Source organism: Phaenicophaeus curvirostris, chromosome 2 (genome assembly GCF_032191515.1).
Source record: "Phaenicophaeus curvirostris isolate KB17595 chromosome 2, BPBGC_Pcur_1.0, whole genome shotgun sequence".
Lineage (NCBI taxonomy): Eukaryota > Metazoa > Chordata > Aves > Cuculiformes > Cuculidae > Phaenicophaeus > Phaenicophaeus curvirostris.
This window is the reverse complement of record NC_091393.1, coordinates 114,974,960-114,991,880: the sequence shown is the minus strand read 5'-3', so window position 1 is coordinate 114,991,880 and position 16,921 is coordinate 114,974,960. Positions and strand designations below refer to the sequence as shown.

At 43.7% G+C, this 16,921-nt stretch overlaps 2 protein-coding genes across 6 annotated transcripts in view; both read left to right on the top strand.

Annotated features, from left to right (window-relative positions):
• GREB1 (growth regulating estrogen receptor binding 1) overlaps positions 1-16,921 on the top strand; it is a 273,114-nt gene that overhangs the window by 95,775 nt on the left and 160,418 nt on the right. The window lies entirely within an intron of this gene.
• LPIN1 (lipin 1) overlaps positions 1-16,921 on the top strand; it is an 84,712-nt gene that overhangs the window by 25,739 nt on the left and 42,052 nt on the right. The window contains exon 1 of one of the 5 annotated variants that reach the window (XM_069850485.1): positions 7,765-7,828. The exons of 3 other annotated variants lie outside the window; for them this stretch is intronic. The gene's annotated coding sequence lies outside the window, so the exon portion shown is untranslated. Of the gene's footprint in view, positions 1-7,764; positions 7,829-12,524; positions 12,546-16,921 lie in introns of those variants that run through there. One more of the 5 variants, XM_069850486.1, reaches the window with a different exon arrangement.

Genomic DNA, 16,921 nt, shown 5'->3' with positions numbered 1-16,921 from the left:
ACCAGGACAAGCACAGTCCTTGGCATATATGGCAACCATGAAAATCCCCTAAAAATGCCCTGATCTGGCTACAACACTTTAAACATTCCAGAAAGTCAAATCTTACTCAAAGAAAAAAAATCTCAAAGGGCTGGATTATCTTACTTTTTTAAAGCTAAATCTGTAAGAGAGGGCTGAGGAGGAGAACTGGGCAAATCTTGGAGAGCCCTCCCCTATGAGTTTACTGATGTGGGAGAAAGCAGCCAGGGTCTCCCTCTCCTCCTAACTGCATGCTCACCATCCTCCACCTGCCTCCTTCTTGAGGGGAGATTAAAGCCCTTTTCATGCGGTTTACGTGACAACCTCAACTAATGACAGTACTTGAGATGGTGCAGAATTTTTTGACTTCAAAGACAAGGAAACCTGCTTCTGATGTCCCTTGATTCACAGAACAGTGACTTTTATAGCCTGGTCTGTATAGAAGTGGAGAATTTTTCTGTCACAGTGACAAGCACCAAATATGGCTACTTTGATTATAAAACTGATTTTAGACACTTAACTCTCTCAGTGGAGTTACAGAATGAACTTCAAGCTGAGCTCTATTAGCACTTAATGCTTAGCCTACCATAAGGAAAAGCTTTATCAAAAATCTCTCTATCTTCCTGTTATCTAAGTTGGCTGTTAGATCTTTGCTAGATACAGGGAAGAGGGACTAGTTTGCATAGTACCAAGGTAACGATACAGTAAACCAATCAAGGTGTGCTACTATACAACCCCCAAGCAATAACTTCCATAACCTGTTGGTGAGGATAACTCAATATTGGTAGGCAGTCTGATGTAGAAATTGCAGATAAATGGCTGAGAAGAAAACAACGATCACCTTAACAGGAGGAGTTTGTTTCCAAACATCTTTTCCTTTTCGGTATTGAGATTGCTGTTTTGGTTTGGAAGAGATGCAGGAATAGCAAAGAAAAGGTTATACCCTGGGAAGTAAGGCAGCTTTGCTTGAAGCTCTAAAACATGTTTTGTACTAAACAAATAATACTGAACATTTTCCTTTTGATTTGTTGTACTTTTAAAATAGTACTCTGGGCAAAAGCTTTGCTAGTCACGCATTGATTTACTGGACTGATGAAAAGTTAGGTTTTGGGCTGGGAAGCGTTTCAGTCCAAAACAGGACAGTGGGTTTTCCATGGAGTTGTGTATGAGCTTTCATTTGTTCTCTGTATGTGCATTTAAACACCAGTATGTATTTTGCCTGAGTAGAGTACAGGTGTCTGTTTGAACATGTCTGTGCAGGAATTCTGGGCTCTGGCTGAAGAAAACACATGGTGATGATTTCACTGTTATATCTTTCGTCTCATATGTTGCGATTGCTTTGCTCTATCGGGTCTCAAGATTTTCTAAGCTTTCTAAGATTACATTTAGAGAGTTCAAGCTTGTTTTTTTACAGATATGGAGCTAAATTACTTTCTGATGAGACTGGACTAGTACAAGTGGACTCTCAGCAGGGTTGATACATTTAGCATCTCTTCTTCTTAATTTAAATATTCTGACACACTTTTGCTTTGGCCATGTTTGGGTCATAGGAGTCAATAGATGCTTCTGTTTCTCAGCAGTCAAATATTTGGTTGCAGAGAACTGAGTTTTGACTGTGGAAATAGGACCTAGGATATAAAGGAAGCATTGAGGTTTCCATGGTTTTGGAAGGGTGGATGTGGATCTAGAGGAAAAAGAAAGGCTCTTTTGAGAGCTTTCGTCATCAAGACTTGTTATACTCTGAGAAGGAAAAAAAAAAGTCTTGTCTGCTAGTTTGTTGGCTACAGATCCTACTTTTGGGACTATATTTTTGGGGTGTGGGGAGGGGCACAGCATCTCTGTCACAAAACTAAATCTGAAATTACTTGGTTCAAAATCAAGTTTGGTTATGCAATGCAAGCCCTGATGGCTTGAGAGCTGATAAGCAATGTTACAGATGAGCATTTCAGTACATGAGGAGAGCCTCCTGCCCTCCCTCTAATTTCAGCAGCAACAGCTCTTGGAAAATTACAGTCCTACATTTGATCATTTGACAAAACAATCCTCTCATTTTCCCTTTTTACCTCTCGCCTCCCTGCCTGATTAATGAGTTAAACTTTACAACACTTCTGATGACACCACAATCCTCCTGAGGATGGTGACATCATCTCACCTCTTAACAGTGGGGCCAAAGAAAGAAGATAAGAAATTGTGTCGAAGTGCATTGGCGAGCATGTGTGACAGTCAACTGGCAATTACAATATTGGGGAACTGTGACCATATGGGAAAGAAAATCCAGAAGCTAAAGTTGGCACAGTGCAAGGAGCTCAGGCAGGGCAGACTTGATGGCTCATGCAGGCTAAAAGCATCTGCCTAAACATGACAGATCGAACACACTGTCTAAAGCAATATGGTTTCATATGGAACAAAGTATAAAGTCTGTCCTGTACAACTTTTTGTTGGACAAGGATGGCATTCTTTGTTTTTTCAAAGTAAGCAGTTTACCACTCAGATTTTAAAGCACCTGATACTGAAACAGCAGGAACAGTTGATCCCAGGAATAAAGACAAAACAAAACCAGCAGGACAGACAAAACCAGCAGGACAGACAAAACTGGCAACAAGTTAAAGTTAAGGCAGCCAAACACTTTAGAAATTGCTCCAACTAAATAATGTCTACTTACACTTTTTAAAAAGAAGTTCTCAAACAAATCAAGCACTAAGAGGCAGATCTCAGTATTTACAAGCTGCAATAACTAGCACTACTGTGCCTTCATATAAAGGACAAAATGGAGTACTAGGTAATTGGACCTGAAGAGAAAAGAAAAAGAAAAGTTAAAAATTATATGAATCAGACAGAATTCAGTAGATCATCACAGGTACTGTGGGTACTGTGTAAAAATATCTACTTACCCTGGGAGAGCTATTCCTTTAAGATGGCGGGACATTTAATTGGGTAATTACAGAATAAGAGTCTATCTATTTTCTAATGCTTACACAGGAATAAAACCAGATCAACTCTTTATACTGCCAGCTATTCCAGATTTGATACTAATGCACAGAATGTCAGCACCAGACTCTAGAGCCACATTTGCTTATTAGTTCATTATAAATGAGAAGCTCAACTTTTCTATTTACTGGATCATTTTTCCATGCATGTGTAAAACACACGTGTAAAACATACAGCGTGCATGCAGTAACAATTGCAGTCATTCATAACCTAGGTACTACGTGCCTGAACATGAACTCGAGTTTTAGTGGAGGGAAATGCCACATATTACTGATAATGCATTAAATAATTACCTGTTTGGTTTGAGTGGTTGTTTTGCTTACTAAATATACTTATCAGGAAAATCTAGTTTCCCAAGCTAGAATTGAAGGGTTTGGGTTTTTTTCTCCAGCATGAATTTATGTACTGCTCTCTAGGAATCTGTTCTTGCATTTAATTAAACTCTCTGTACTTGTAGACCTTTGTTTTAACGCAGTTTTATTAATTTACAGAACACTATACAGCTCAATTTTCTTCTTACTTGTATTTTCATAGTAACTGTGTGCCCAGATCATAAGCTAGAACTCCACATACAAACCAGAGTGAATATGTAAACTATAAAGTCTGGGACAGGAGTCAAGAGTTAGGCAACAATGGATGGATACAAACCGACCAGTGAAGGACTGGAAAGAAAAAAATTCCATGAGCAAGTCCTTCAAAAGTTTGTGGACATTTTAATTCAAACCTTGGGAAAGGTTTGTGTTCTCCAACACAATGCCCCCAGAAGGAAATCTGTCAGGGGGGAATTTTTATAGGAAGAAATTTTATAGGAAGAAAAACTACTAGTTTAGAACTTCATCATTCCTGAGTGTGTTTTGGATATGACACGATCAGTGATTATCCTCCTGCAAGGACAGAGCATGCCTCCAGGCCGTTCAGTGAAATCCCCTCAGCTGCTCAGTTTTGTGTGTAATTCCAGCTTACTTCTGAGGAACTGCCCAAACAAAATGTCCTTCAAACTCTGGATTGGGCTGAGCCAAAATCACAGCCATGACCATGCTAAAGCTTGAGTGGTAAGAGTGTGTACTAGTACTTAGTCCTCGAGATAGATATAACTGACGAAAACAGTATGAGCTCAAGTGTAGCACAAGACAAGCAAGAATTTCAGTATCAGTTGGCCAAGGTTGTTCCAGAGCAGTAATCTGAGGAACTCACCCTGCCCAGTGGTCACTTCATCAATAAGAACAGAGCATAAATGCACAGGATGATGATACCACCTTGCTGTCAATGGAAGCCTACTCTCGCTATGCAAGCATTTGGCACTTTGCACAGCATCTTGTATGTGTCATGGTTATATTTACACTGCACCATAGGAAGAGAAAACATGACCTTGCACATAGAACGATTAAAAATGTAGAGCATTATCCTGTGGGTTGTTTTGCGTCAAACAGCAGATGGTTGGACATGATAAATAACAGAATACAGTACTTCCAAAAGCTGAGGATCTAGCTTCTCTATTTCTGAAAGAAACAGAGAAGGGTGGGTGTTTTGATTCAATATGTTAGTCATGTTTTTTCTTTAGCAAAATAGTGACAGAATGTAGTGGAATCATGTGTTAGAGTGGTCCTTGATGGTGATGGCTGAAGGATACCACCCCTCAGAGGCAACAAAATATGGCATCCCATTCCACACAAACGTGGTGGGCAGAGCACTGGTCAGGATCCAGAGCCAGCAGAGACACAGCTTCTTCTATTTACATCAGGGATGGGATTACTTACCAGCACATCTCATTGCCTGGAATGACAGACTGCCCACTACCAAGGGATTAGACATGATATGCTTGGGAAACAGCACTGTAGGTATTTCTGGGCTCAGCTGCATTTCGTTTTCTCTTTTCGATCAACTAAACACCCTTCTTTGTTGTGCTAGGCAGAAACTGTCTTCACTGACTTTTTTGTTCTAAACTTGAACTGAGCTGAGTAACTGGGAATGCAGAAGAACAATAAGCAGGGATTCAGGTCTGTGAGCATGCACCAGCCCCCATCACGCAGTGGTTCTGTCTTGTTGTGCACCGCACAAAGACTAGCCAACACGAAGCTGGCAAAAAACAGTCTGGAGTATTACAATCAGGCAATCACCTAAAGGATGTTGCTTTACAGTATAACTGGGAAGTTAACAGAACATGGAAAGCTTAAGTGTTAATTACTTGACAAGGAGCTCCTCCCAGGCTTCAACCGCATATACATTTTGGGGAATAGAAAACATAGATGCACAAAATCCAACTCTGAAAAACTTGTTTCCAAGCTTAAAATTAGCAGGCTCTTCTTCAGCCAATGAACTTGAATCCTTTTTTGTGCACATTCTTTGTTCTCTTTAGTCTGTGTTACTTTTTCCTGCTTGATTGTTTTGCACTTGGCACTGCCGTCTTCTGCCTTCTGTAAACAGAGTTGAAAGAACCTGGATCAGCTAGTTTACTTCCCTATTTAGTTGCATAAGGCACCCAGCGTAAAATAATAATAGAATCATAGAATGGCTTGTGTTGAAAAGGACCTTAAAGATCATCCTGTTCCTTCCCCCTGCCATGGGACTCCTTCCGCTAGGTCAGGTTGCTCAAAGCCTCACCCAGCCTGGCTTTTCACAGTTCCAGGGACAAAGCATCCACAACTTCTCTGGGCAACCTGTGCCAATACCTCAAAACCCTCCCAGTAAAAACCAAAAGGATGTTACTCTATGGTTTAAATGGAAGGGAACCACCACCTGGTGGAAAAACTTTATTTCATTGCATGTATTTACAGTGCTAAATCGTACGATACTGAAAGGCATGTTTCCTGTGGTGTAGTGCTTGGGGACCCTGGTCTTCAGTCCCTGCCTTTCAGGGACCTGCTCAGGAGTCCACGCTGAATGATTCCCTTTTCCACTCTCTGGTTTTCCCATCTATAAACTTGAATGAAGATACCTCCTTTGTTAAACATGCTTGACATCAACTTAAAGGAACTGCAAGAAGAAACAAGAAAGAAGAATCATAAAATCATAGAATGTCCTCAGTTAGAAGAGACTCACAAGGATCATTGAGGAGATCATTGATCTCCTGTCCCTGTACAGGAAAACCCCCGAAGTCACACCGTGTGAAGCTGGTCAAGGGAGCTGATTCTTGCCCTCTACTCTGCTCTTGTGAGCCACCCTTCCCCCTTTCTCCCCCCCAGTATAGTGTCCAGTTCTGGAATCCTCAAAATAAGAAGGATATGGAACTGTTGGAATGGGTCCAGAGGAGGGCCATGAAGATGATCAAAAGGCTGAAACACCTCTTCTATGAGAACAGGCTGAGAGAGTTGGGGTTGTTCAGCCTGGAGAAGAGAAGGTTTGGGGGAGACATTAGAGCAGCCTTTCAGAACCCGAAGGGGGCTACAGTGAAGCTGGGGTGTGTGTGGGGGTGGTTTACAAGGGCACATAGTTACTGGATGAGGGTGAATGGCTTTGAATTGGAGGGGAGAAGATTTAGATTAGACATGGAATCATAGAATCACTAGGTTGGAAAAGAGCTACTGGATCATCGAGTCCAACCATTGCTATCAACCACTAAACCATGCCCCTCAGCACCTCGTCCACCTGTGCCTTAAACATCTCCAGGGAAGGTGACTCAACCGCCTCCCTGGGCAGCCTGTTCCAGTGCCCAATGACCCTTTCCATGAAAAATTTTTTCCTAATGTCCAGCCTGAACCTCCCCTGGCGGAGCTTGAGGCCATTCCCTCTTGTCCTGTCCCCTGTCACTTGGGAGAAGAGGCCAGCACCCTCCTCTCTACAACCTCCTTTCAGGTAGTTGTAGAAAGCAATGAGGTCACCCCTCAGCCTCCTCTTCTCCAGGCTAAATAACCCCAGCTCTCTCAGCTGCTCCTCATAAGGCCTGTTCTCCAGCCCCTTCACCAGTTACATTGCTCCTCACCGGACTCGCTCCAGAGCCTCAACATCCTTCTTGTGGTGAGGGGCCCAGAACTGAACACAGGATTCAAGGAGCGGTCTCCCCAGTGCCAAGTACAGAGGGAGAATAACCTCCCTGGACCTGCTGGTCACGCCGTTTCTGATACAAGCCAAGATGCCATTGGCCTTCTTGGCCACCTGGGCCACTGCTGGCTCACGTTCAGTCACTGTCAACCAACACCCCCAGGTCCCTCTCCTCCAGGCAGCTTTCTAGACAGACTTCTCCTAGTCTGTAGCTGCACAGGGTTGTTGTGCCCCAAGTGCAGGACCCGGCATTTGGCCTTGTTAAACCTCATGCCATTGGACTCTGCCCAGCGGTCCAGCCTGTTCAGATCCCTTTGCAGAGCCTCCTGACCCTCCAGCAGATCCACACTACCTCCCAGCTTAGTGTCGTCTGCAAACTTGCTAAGAGTGCACTCAATGCCTTCATCCAGGTCATTGAAGACATTAGGAAGAATTTCTTCCCCATGAGGGTGGTGAGGCACTGACAAATGTTGCCCAGGGAAGCTGTGGCTGCCCCATCCCTGGAGGTGTTCAAGGCCAGGCTGTATGGAGCCCTGGGCAGCCTGATCCAGTGGGAGGTGTCCTGCCCATGGCAGGGGGGTTGGACCTGGATGTGCTTTGTGGTCCCTTCCAACCCAACCCATTCTATAATTCAATGCTCCAGGGATGCTCTGATCCAACGGTGCAGTGACCCCAGCGATCAATCACCGCCACCCCGAGCTGGACCGCCCGCTCTGTGCCGCCCTCCCCCGCGCCGCCCCCGCCCCGCCCGCCCATCACGCGCTCTGCCCGCCGCGCCGCCTCCTCCGGGCGGGGACGCGGGGCCGGCTCGGAGCGGAGCCCGCGGGCGGCGGCGGGCGGCGAGGTGCGCGGGGGGTCGGACGGGGTCGGGGTAGAGGGTGGCTGGTGCTGCGCGGGGCTGGGCAGGGGAGGTCGGGTTGTGCCGCCGAGCGTTGGAGCTGCGGGGGGAAACGGGTAACTCGGGCCTGGGCAACGCAGCTCAGATCCCTGCTTGGATCCTTGGGCATCCCAGCTCGCTCCGACCCCCGGGCGTCCCTGTCCAGAGAAGAGCAGCGGAGCTGGTGAAGGGGCTGGAGCGCAAGTCTTACGAGGAGCGGCTGAGGGAGCTGGGGGTGGTTTAGCCTGGAGAAGAGGCTGAGGGGAGACCTTATCACTGTCTGCAAGAGCCCGAAAGGAGGTTGCAGTGAGGTGGGTATCGGTCTCTCCCAGGTGACGGGCCGTAGGGCAGGGAAGGTGGCCTCGAGCTGCGCCAGGGGAGATTCGGATCGGATATTATGCAAAATTCCTTCACCAAAAGGGTTTTCCACCACTGGAACAGGCTGCTCCAGGAAGTGGTTGAGCCACTGTCCCTGGAGGTACTTGAAAGATGGGTAGATAGCAGTACTTAGGGATGGGGTTTAGTGTTGGACAGGTGCTGTTGGGCTTGATGATCTCAAAGGTCGTTTCCAATCTAGTGACTATGATTTTGTGATCCCTGCATGGACCTCCAAGCATCGCAGCGAGGCTTCCATGGCATCCTGGCTTGTAGCCTTGGGCATTGCTGCTGGGACCCTTGGGCATTGCTGCTGGGACCCTTGGGCATCCCAGCAAGGATCACTGGGCATCCCAGCAAGGATCCCTTGGCACCTGCGTTTTCCTTGCCAAGGAGTCTGATTTTTGGGAGTGACTGCAGGCAAGGAAGCTGCTGGGTTCAGCTAGCACTGGTGATTCTTTGTGTGCGGGGTTAGAGGGAAAGAGGGAATCTGCTGCTTGCCTGGTTTATCACCTATCGAGCTTTATGAGCCTGGTAAGTGCGGTGCCCCTGGGTATATTGCTTCCCATTTTGCCTCCAAGATGATGTTTTGCCTCCCTTTGGCTTTGATGCACATTGCTGCATTAGTACCAGTGCTTCCCTGATGCTCTCCCTGAGATGGGATAATGAAAGCTGTAACAGGCCAGAGGGATTAATGCCACAGCAGAGCCTGGCTGGCAGTAGTGCAGGTTCCACATATGGAACTAAAATTTGGGATTTTTGGGGGTTTCTCCTACGTGCTTTTTAAAATTTTATTGTCTAGAATAGGTATTAGTTTTTCTGTCAGTTAGTGTATCTCTCGAGAAAGTAAAAGAGATATCTTGCAGGGAGGAAGGAAGACTGCAATATTTTTGTTCTGTCTGTCAAAAAGAGGAATTGTGGAAAGGCCTGTACTGGTAAGAAGATCTCAGCATTGATGTCTCAGACTAGCAGATCATTTTTCCTTTCACATGTAGTCGTCCACCTTGGTAGGTCTATTGATCTGTGAATTGGTTCACAGTCTGGAGTGTGTTCTGGAGTCATTTGTTTATTTTGTTTTCTGGGTGGCTTTATCTAGTCTTAGGAAACAAATACTTACAAATGTTTAGTGTACATAGATAAGTTTTTGCTGTCGTCAGAGTACCCAGGTAGAAGTCAGATGGATGTAATCCTATTACAGCAAAATGGACCTGATTCCATGAAGAGAACTGGCCAAAAAGTGGAGAGACAGTGAAGGAGATAAGACTCCATGTAATTATGTTATGATTTTAGGCATTAAGCCATGCAAATAGCTTATAATGGTTTTAGGGACCTTCTGCTCTTCTGATTGCTCCAGTGCACTAATGTGTAATATAGACCACCTGATATTATCTATTTACATGACTCAGCATGGTCTGTTTGTAAGGGCGTTGGGCAAGTTTTAGTCTTTGGCCCTTTTCGATACCTGTGCATGTGCAGGTGCACACATTTGTTTATCTGTGAACGTACATATGCTTAGAAATCATCAAAACCCATTGAAATACAGTAAGGCCTTAATTTAAACCCTGAAAATGCAGAGAATGTGAAGTTATAGCCTAGCAAAGAGATTTGTTTTCCAGTCCCACTGCGAGAAAGGATGCCAAATCACTTGAGGTGTCAGCATAGAGTAGAGCTACTGCTATGCTTCTGCTCTGATTTATGGTCCTCCTCTGATGTCAGAACAGTACCACGGGGCAGCACAGTATGTGATCTACCATATATTGTCTAGCTACTTCAAAAGTTCTCAGTTTCATGCATTAGTTTGTACTTTTCTGTTAGTTGTAAAGTTTGATCCTGTTTATGCAGCACCTGTCTAACGGGATGTCAGCCCTTGCGCATGTTTCCTCAAAGCGTCTCCATGAGGAGGGAAGCACTGTACAGCTGGGAAGTTGAAATATAGAGAAATCAAAGGAAATGTGGGAGGTCTATGAGGAGATCTCTGGTAAAGGAGGAGACAAGTCTTGAGATGTGATTTCAAGATTGGAACACCAAAAGAGATGTCCCTGGTACTCTCTATCACTGACTCTTTCTCAGCTTCTCTCTTTAGTTGATACTAGCAATTGTACGGGTATGTGGTGAGTCAGATCATCCCATTCATCTAGCTGGAAATTATTTTTGTATGGCTTTAGTGGTGTTAGTTTTCAGTGTTGACACAAGGGCAAGATTTAGGGAAGTTGGGAATGTGCGGTTGGGAGGTTAGTGTGTGGACCATGGTTGTACACTCAACTGGTCGTGAAATAATTCCCTTGGACTCTTGAGTGCCAGTCCAATACCCTGACTGTGGAACTGTAGGCCAGTCCACCCTTTGTTTGAAAATGAGGATTCATTTCAGGCAAGTTTTGAGTCTCCAATTTATATTTCTGATTTCAACTGCTCTCAAGAAAATATTCTGTCCTTTACAGGGACTCTGTGGAGTACCGGACCAAGTAATTTTTTCGTCTGTTTGAAAGATAGTGCAATACCAGAATCAAGTGAGTAGTTATCTTGTAGTCAAGGTTCATACCTGTGAGTGAGTGAGTGAGTGGGTTTGGGAAGGATTGACAGCTTGGAAGAAAAGTTTGACATTTGATCCACTTGACTCTCTGGCAACTAGAAGAAGTCACGGTTTTTGGCACTGGCCTTGGCTAACTTGGAGTAGGAGTCAAATCGTTCTTAACAAAATTAGACCCAGAATAATCCCAATGCTGAAATATTTCTGGAGATTTGGCAGGCAGGAAGCAAAATGCTCTTACTCTCGTGCAGAGCCAGCCACGTGCCGCATGTTGCTTTCTGATTTGGGTCATACAAGTGAATTGCAGCTGTCTCCTGATTGAGCAGATGTTGTCGAATCACCTGCCAGAATGTGGTCTGTCCCATGCTGCTGTGACTATGGGTTAGTCTAGAAAAAATGTGTGCATAATCAGGTTAGGACAGAGTTTGCGCTCCTGCTTACAGAACAACCAGAATGACGCCGCTCAGCAGAATTCTCTGGAGTTCTCCCTCAACAACTTGTCCAAATCAGGGTCATGGCTGCTTATGACTCCCTCCCAGGTTATGCATCCAGATTTCCTTTACCAGGAAAAAAGAATATGCAGGGAGAGTGCTTGCCTATGTCTCACTCTGATGAGGCTGGCCTGCTGCAGTTGAATTATAGCCACGGCGATAGACCCAGCTTGGAACAGATGGAAGTTGAACACCCTCTAAGATCTAACTAAGCTTTAGTAACTTGTCCAAGACTGTGTGGGAATCTTGTAGGAAAGTAGGGACCTAAATTGAGGTCTCCTAGGGTCTCGCACATTGCCTTCACTGCTTCTTTAGGGATAGTGAATCAAGGCTCTGATTTTGCTCTGAGATATGCACAACTTCAGGGTTCTGTCTGGGAATTTACTCAAAAAAAGTGGGATAGGAATTCATGACAGTGACCTTGGATTAGATTGATGTAGGAGCTCATGAACGGTTAATAAACTTTTTTTTTTCCAAAAACTTTTGAAAGTTCTTAGTGATTTTGAGTTTCCAACCTGAGTTAAGAAGTTTGAATGTGATAGTCACACAGTATTAGTGACTTCACAATATGTTGACTCTTTACCAATAAATGAAAGAACCTCTTTTAAAAATAACAGAGTGATATAGATTATGAGCTTTTGTAGTTAAGAAGTCATCATTGCTATGATTGTGGTATTGACATGAAGGGCTAAGCTTAGTTTTGAAAAAAATCAGTCGAGGGAATCTTCATCTGAAATATTTCCTTCTCTCTTCTACATTTTTATCATAAATCTTTTCTAAAACATAACCTCTGCTACTGTTTTTCATGGTAAAGAATATCTCAATAGTAAGACTCTGCTAATTGCTCTAGAGGGAGTTGGTGCTCAATAATGCAAACAAAGCTGAATTGCTTCACAGTAAAGAAGATAAATGTTTGATACGTAATAAAAGAGCAGTGGTAAGCACTTACCATGGAGTCCTTGGAATACTGTCATTTACTTTCTTTTAAATGAGGTGTATTCTCTTGCAGGGGCCACAGTCTGATTCCCAAATGTAGTCTGGTCTTTCTCAAGCGTTACATTTTCCAAACAGAAGCTGATCAGGGAATCTGGTGGACCACGCCTGTAAAATTGTCAAAGTTTCAGTTGTCAGCAGCAGAGCGGTGATTTATTTTAACTAAACACTGGCCCATCTGTTTTTGTCTCCCTTTCATCATTTCACAAGTTGTATGGAGTAGTTCTCTGGAACATTGTTATGTTTGTGCTGATGCCCATCCCTTCAATTGTGGACCAGGATCTCATCATAACATCAGGTATTAAAAGCGTAACCGAAAGACGTGTCTGAATATGTTGTTTCTCTTTGTTCTAAGCATTTGGTTTGTGTTATGTTTACCATTGCTGCAAATATTCTCCTGTAATTGGTGCTGGTAAGGCTGCATCTTGAATACTGTGTTCAGTTCTGTTCTTCTCACTACAAGAAGGACGTTCAGATGCTTGAGCCTGTCTAGAGAAGGGCAATGAAGCTGGTGAAGTGTCCAGAGCACAAGCTTTATGTGGAGTTGCTGAGGGAACTGGTATTGCTTAGCCTGGAGAAATGGAAGCTGAGGGGAGACCTTATCACTCTCTGTGACTACCTGAAAGGAGGTTGTAGCAAGGTGGGTGTTAGTCTCTTCTCCCAAGTTACAAGCTTTAGGATGAGAGGAAATGGCCTCAAGTTGCACCTCAAGGGAGGTTTATTTTGGATATTAGAAAAAAATTCTTTACCGGAAGAGTGACGAAGCATTGGAACAAGTTGCCCAGGGAAGTGGTGGGGTCACCATCCCTGGAGGTGTTCAAAAAACATATAGACTTGGAAGTTTGGTAGGCATGGGGGTGTTGTGTTGATGGTTGGGCTTGGTGATCTTAGAGGTTTTTTCCAACCTCAATGAATCTGTGATTCTCTCATGGCCTACAAAACCAATGTTCAGTCATGACTATAGAACCTGAGAAAAGGGGCTGAAAGGGACCTGAATGTTACATCCCTGATAGTGAACAAAATGGTGCCAAAGTCCATTCTTAGTGGCCAGACCAGCTAGCACCATCTGTTCACATCTACTCTGTAAAGTTCTCTTAACCTTTAAAAGAAGATGACTGCTTCTAAACTGGTCATTGGAGTAGTCCCTAGTCCGTCTTATCTCATTAAATGTGCCTTGGGATTGTTTGGAGTCTGCTTGTTGGCCTGTGTCTAAAAGGTACCAGAAGCAGATTTTGTAGTTTTAAATAGATGCATTGTAGAGGAGCAAACTGCAACGCTTGGGGCTGTGCTGTGATATGGTTTGGTTACTACTTTGGACACAGTGATGATCTCTGTCCCAAAGATTACAACTGCCTGTTCCTAAACCGGTCACAGCAGATGTTTGTCAGGCTCTTCAAAAGTCTGTGTACTGGAGATTTCGTATGTTCCAGAGGAAGTGTATTCCAGGTTTTACTTACCCTTACAGCATGATACCTAAATCATGGTGGGTAGGTTTGTTGTTTTTTTTTTCAGATACTGTCTGTCTTTAGAGGATGTTGCAATTTGGATGTGTATGGATATCTAACCTGTTATTCATTGTCTTGTGGCACCTGAGGAGACACTGGGTCTTGCGAAAGGGGAAAAAGGCCTTTAGTTCCTATGACTTTCAGTATATTATTTTACAGAATATGGAAAAGAAAGATGAAATGGTATGGGAAGAGCTGGGCTGTAAGAAAAAAAAGGCCATGAAGGGTACAATTACTGGCGTTTTCAGTGGAATTAGGACATAGTCTGATGCACCTGTATGAAAGAAGAGGATTATCTAGATGACAGGGTGTTTTATCTTACTGTGGCATCCAGTAGAGTGGGACTTTAAAGAATTAACTTTGTTAGGTCAATCTTTGCTAAGTTAACAAATCAGTCAGTAAGGGAACACCTAGCTATTTATTTTTCACTTATTTTTCCATGAGGCTATCAAGTCTGAAAAATGGCTGCTGTCTTTAATAAGTGAAAAAGTTGGAAATGTTACGAGCTTCCTGGCAGGTGATGCTAGTTAAATGGATATTTAAAAATATACCAGAAAATACTTGTAATTTCATAGTAGATTCATAACGTAGAGCTGTGGAGTGTCTTGTGGCAAAGAGTAGTACTCAAGCCATTTGAAAATTCTGATAGAAGACGTACAGACTGTTCTTAGTTGCTGCAAGCTTAGTTCAAAAGGATTCTGAATTTTCCCAGCAGCTAAAGGTTCTATGCTATGGCCGCTAGTATGTTTTTTACTAAATTCAGTGTAATTAACAGGCAGGCACTGGGCCTTTAACTCATGATGTAAACTGATGTTTACTGCTGAAGTTGCTACTGCCTGCTTAGTAAGTGAAAGACTTCTTGGAGTGGCCAGAGTAATTTTTTGCTCCAAAACCACATGCAATCTCTCTGGGGTTTTAGGAATGTTGGTTTCCTGGAATACTGACATAGTGTGGATTGACTTTATATTCTGAGTATAAACATACAAACCTCAGACTCCAAACAATCTCGGCTTTAATTTAGGATAAAGGGTCTACATCCATCAGAGTACAATTTCTGAACTTCCCCATTTTAACTACAGCATCTTTTTCCCCCTTCATTTGAAATATAGAACCATTTTTGCCTTTTGTCTGAGGAAATGGGGTTTATGTGATTAGTCCCTCAGTCTGTCTTTTAATTCCATGGTGATTTTGTTGCACAGGCTAGGCTCAGCCCAGCTTGAGAGGAGTGTCCATCAGTTTCTTTCTAGGGGATAAGAGGTCTTCACTGTATGGAAGGAAGCAGTGCTGTGCCAGCTGGCCACAGAGCATTAGGATGTGTCTAACTTTTTTAATTCCTGAGTATAAAAATAATCTCTGTGTCCTAAGACACAGGCAATGCAGCTAAAATTTGTTGTGAACAAGAATAGTTGCAAAATTCTCTACTAGGGAGGTTAGGAGATGTGCAGGTGTAACTTGTTAAGAGGATGAGGGAGTCCCCATATTTGCATTGTTTGCCTGTAACTCTCCTGAATAGTGAGGTGTGTGCACTGTCCCAGCAACACCTTCTCCACCAAGGAAGTTGTGGCTGTTTTACACCTAGAAATTTTGTTGCTTCAGCAGACCAAACATTAACTGGGTAATTCTGAGCCTAATTATAGCCACCGTTAATTTAATCTTAACTCAACAAGAAATGTCTTTCTTATTGTGCTTTAGGTTAGAAAAATCTCCAGCAGGACCTGAAATATTTTTTTCCAAAGCAATGGGATAATATTTAAAGCTAGCTTCCATCTGTCACCTTGGAGACTCACTTTTGAGTTTCAGTCTGTACCTGTGTGCTGTCAGCACTTCAAGAATATCCTGGACATAAGGATAATTAGGGCTAAGAGCTTTTGACTCAAAAGGAGAGGCTAGTGGAGCTAGTTTTGTTCAGTTTTCTGGTGGGGAGTATGGAGGAAACAGCTGGAACTGTAGCTGTGCACAGTGATAGGACAAGAGGCAATAGGCACAAGTTGCAACAAGGGAAATTCAGATTAGATATTGGGAAGAAAATTTCTGCTGTGAAGACAGGCAAATGTAAGAACAGGAACTCAGGGAGGCTGAAAAATCTCCATCCTTGAAGACATTGAGAATTCGACTGGATCATGGTCATGGGCGGCCTGGCCCAAATCTTCGGGCAGACCTTGAGACCAGGTGACTTCTAGAGGTCACTTCCAACCTGATGTTCTGTGACACAGCACAGGCCATGGCATGAGTTTCATGTGCAATTCCTTATGGAACAGCCTACCACTAGATTTGTATTCAGGAAGGCAAGTTCCTCATGTGTAATATGAGCACAGAAGTGCTAATTCCCACTGAATGCTGGAGAACTGAATATAATTGATCTTTCTGCTATGAAGTTTTCATGTGTTGTCTTTCCAGTAGGTGACACTTTCTAGATGACTGAATTGAAGGCTATGCAGAAATGCTTCTCCAAACAGTATTTAAGGATTGTTCTTTCATTAATTAACATCTTGTAAACTAAATACTTCAAAAAATTTTGTTTGATTCCCAAAATTAGTACCTGGTTTTAATCTTAAATCATTTTGTGATTCAGCTCCCCAGCTATTGAATGGGGAGACCGTCATCACTTAGAATGATAGAATCATAGAATCATTAGGTTGGAAAAGACCTTTGGGATCATCGTTTCCAACCCTACCTGTCTACTACTAAATCATGTCCCCAAGCACCTCATCTGCCCACTTTTTAAACACCTCCAGGGATGGTGACTCAACCACCTCCCTGGGCAGCCTCTGCCAGTGCTTGATAATCCTTTCTGTGAAGATTTTTTTTTCGTAAGATCCAATCTAAATGTCCCCTGGCGGAGCTTGAGGCCATTCCCTCTTGCCTATCACCTATAGTGGTGGTAAATGGTGTTAAATCCACCTGGAGGCCAGTTACAAGTGGTATTCCCCAGGGCTCAGTGCTGGGTCCAGCCCTGTTCAATGTCTTCATCAATGACCTGGATGAAGGCATTGAGTGCACCCATTGGGCACGGGAACGGGCTGCCCAGGGAGGTGGTTGATTCACCTTCCCTGGAGGTGTTTAAGGCATGGCTGGACGAGGTGCTAAGGGGCATGGTTTAGTGTTTGATAGGAATGGTTGGACTCGATGATCCAGTGGGTCTCTTCCAACCTGGTTATTCTATGATTCT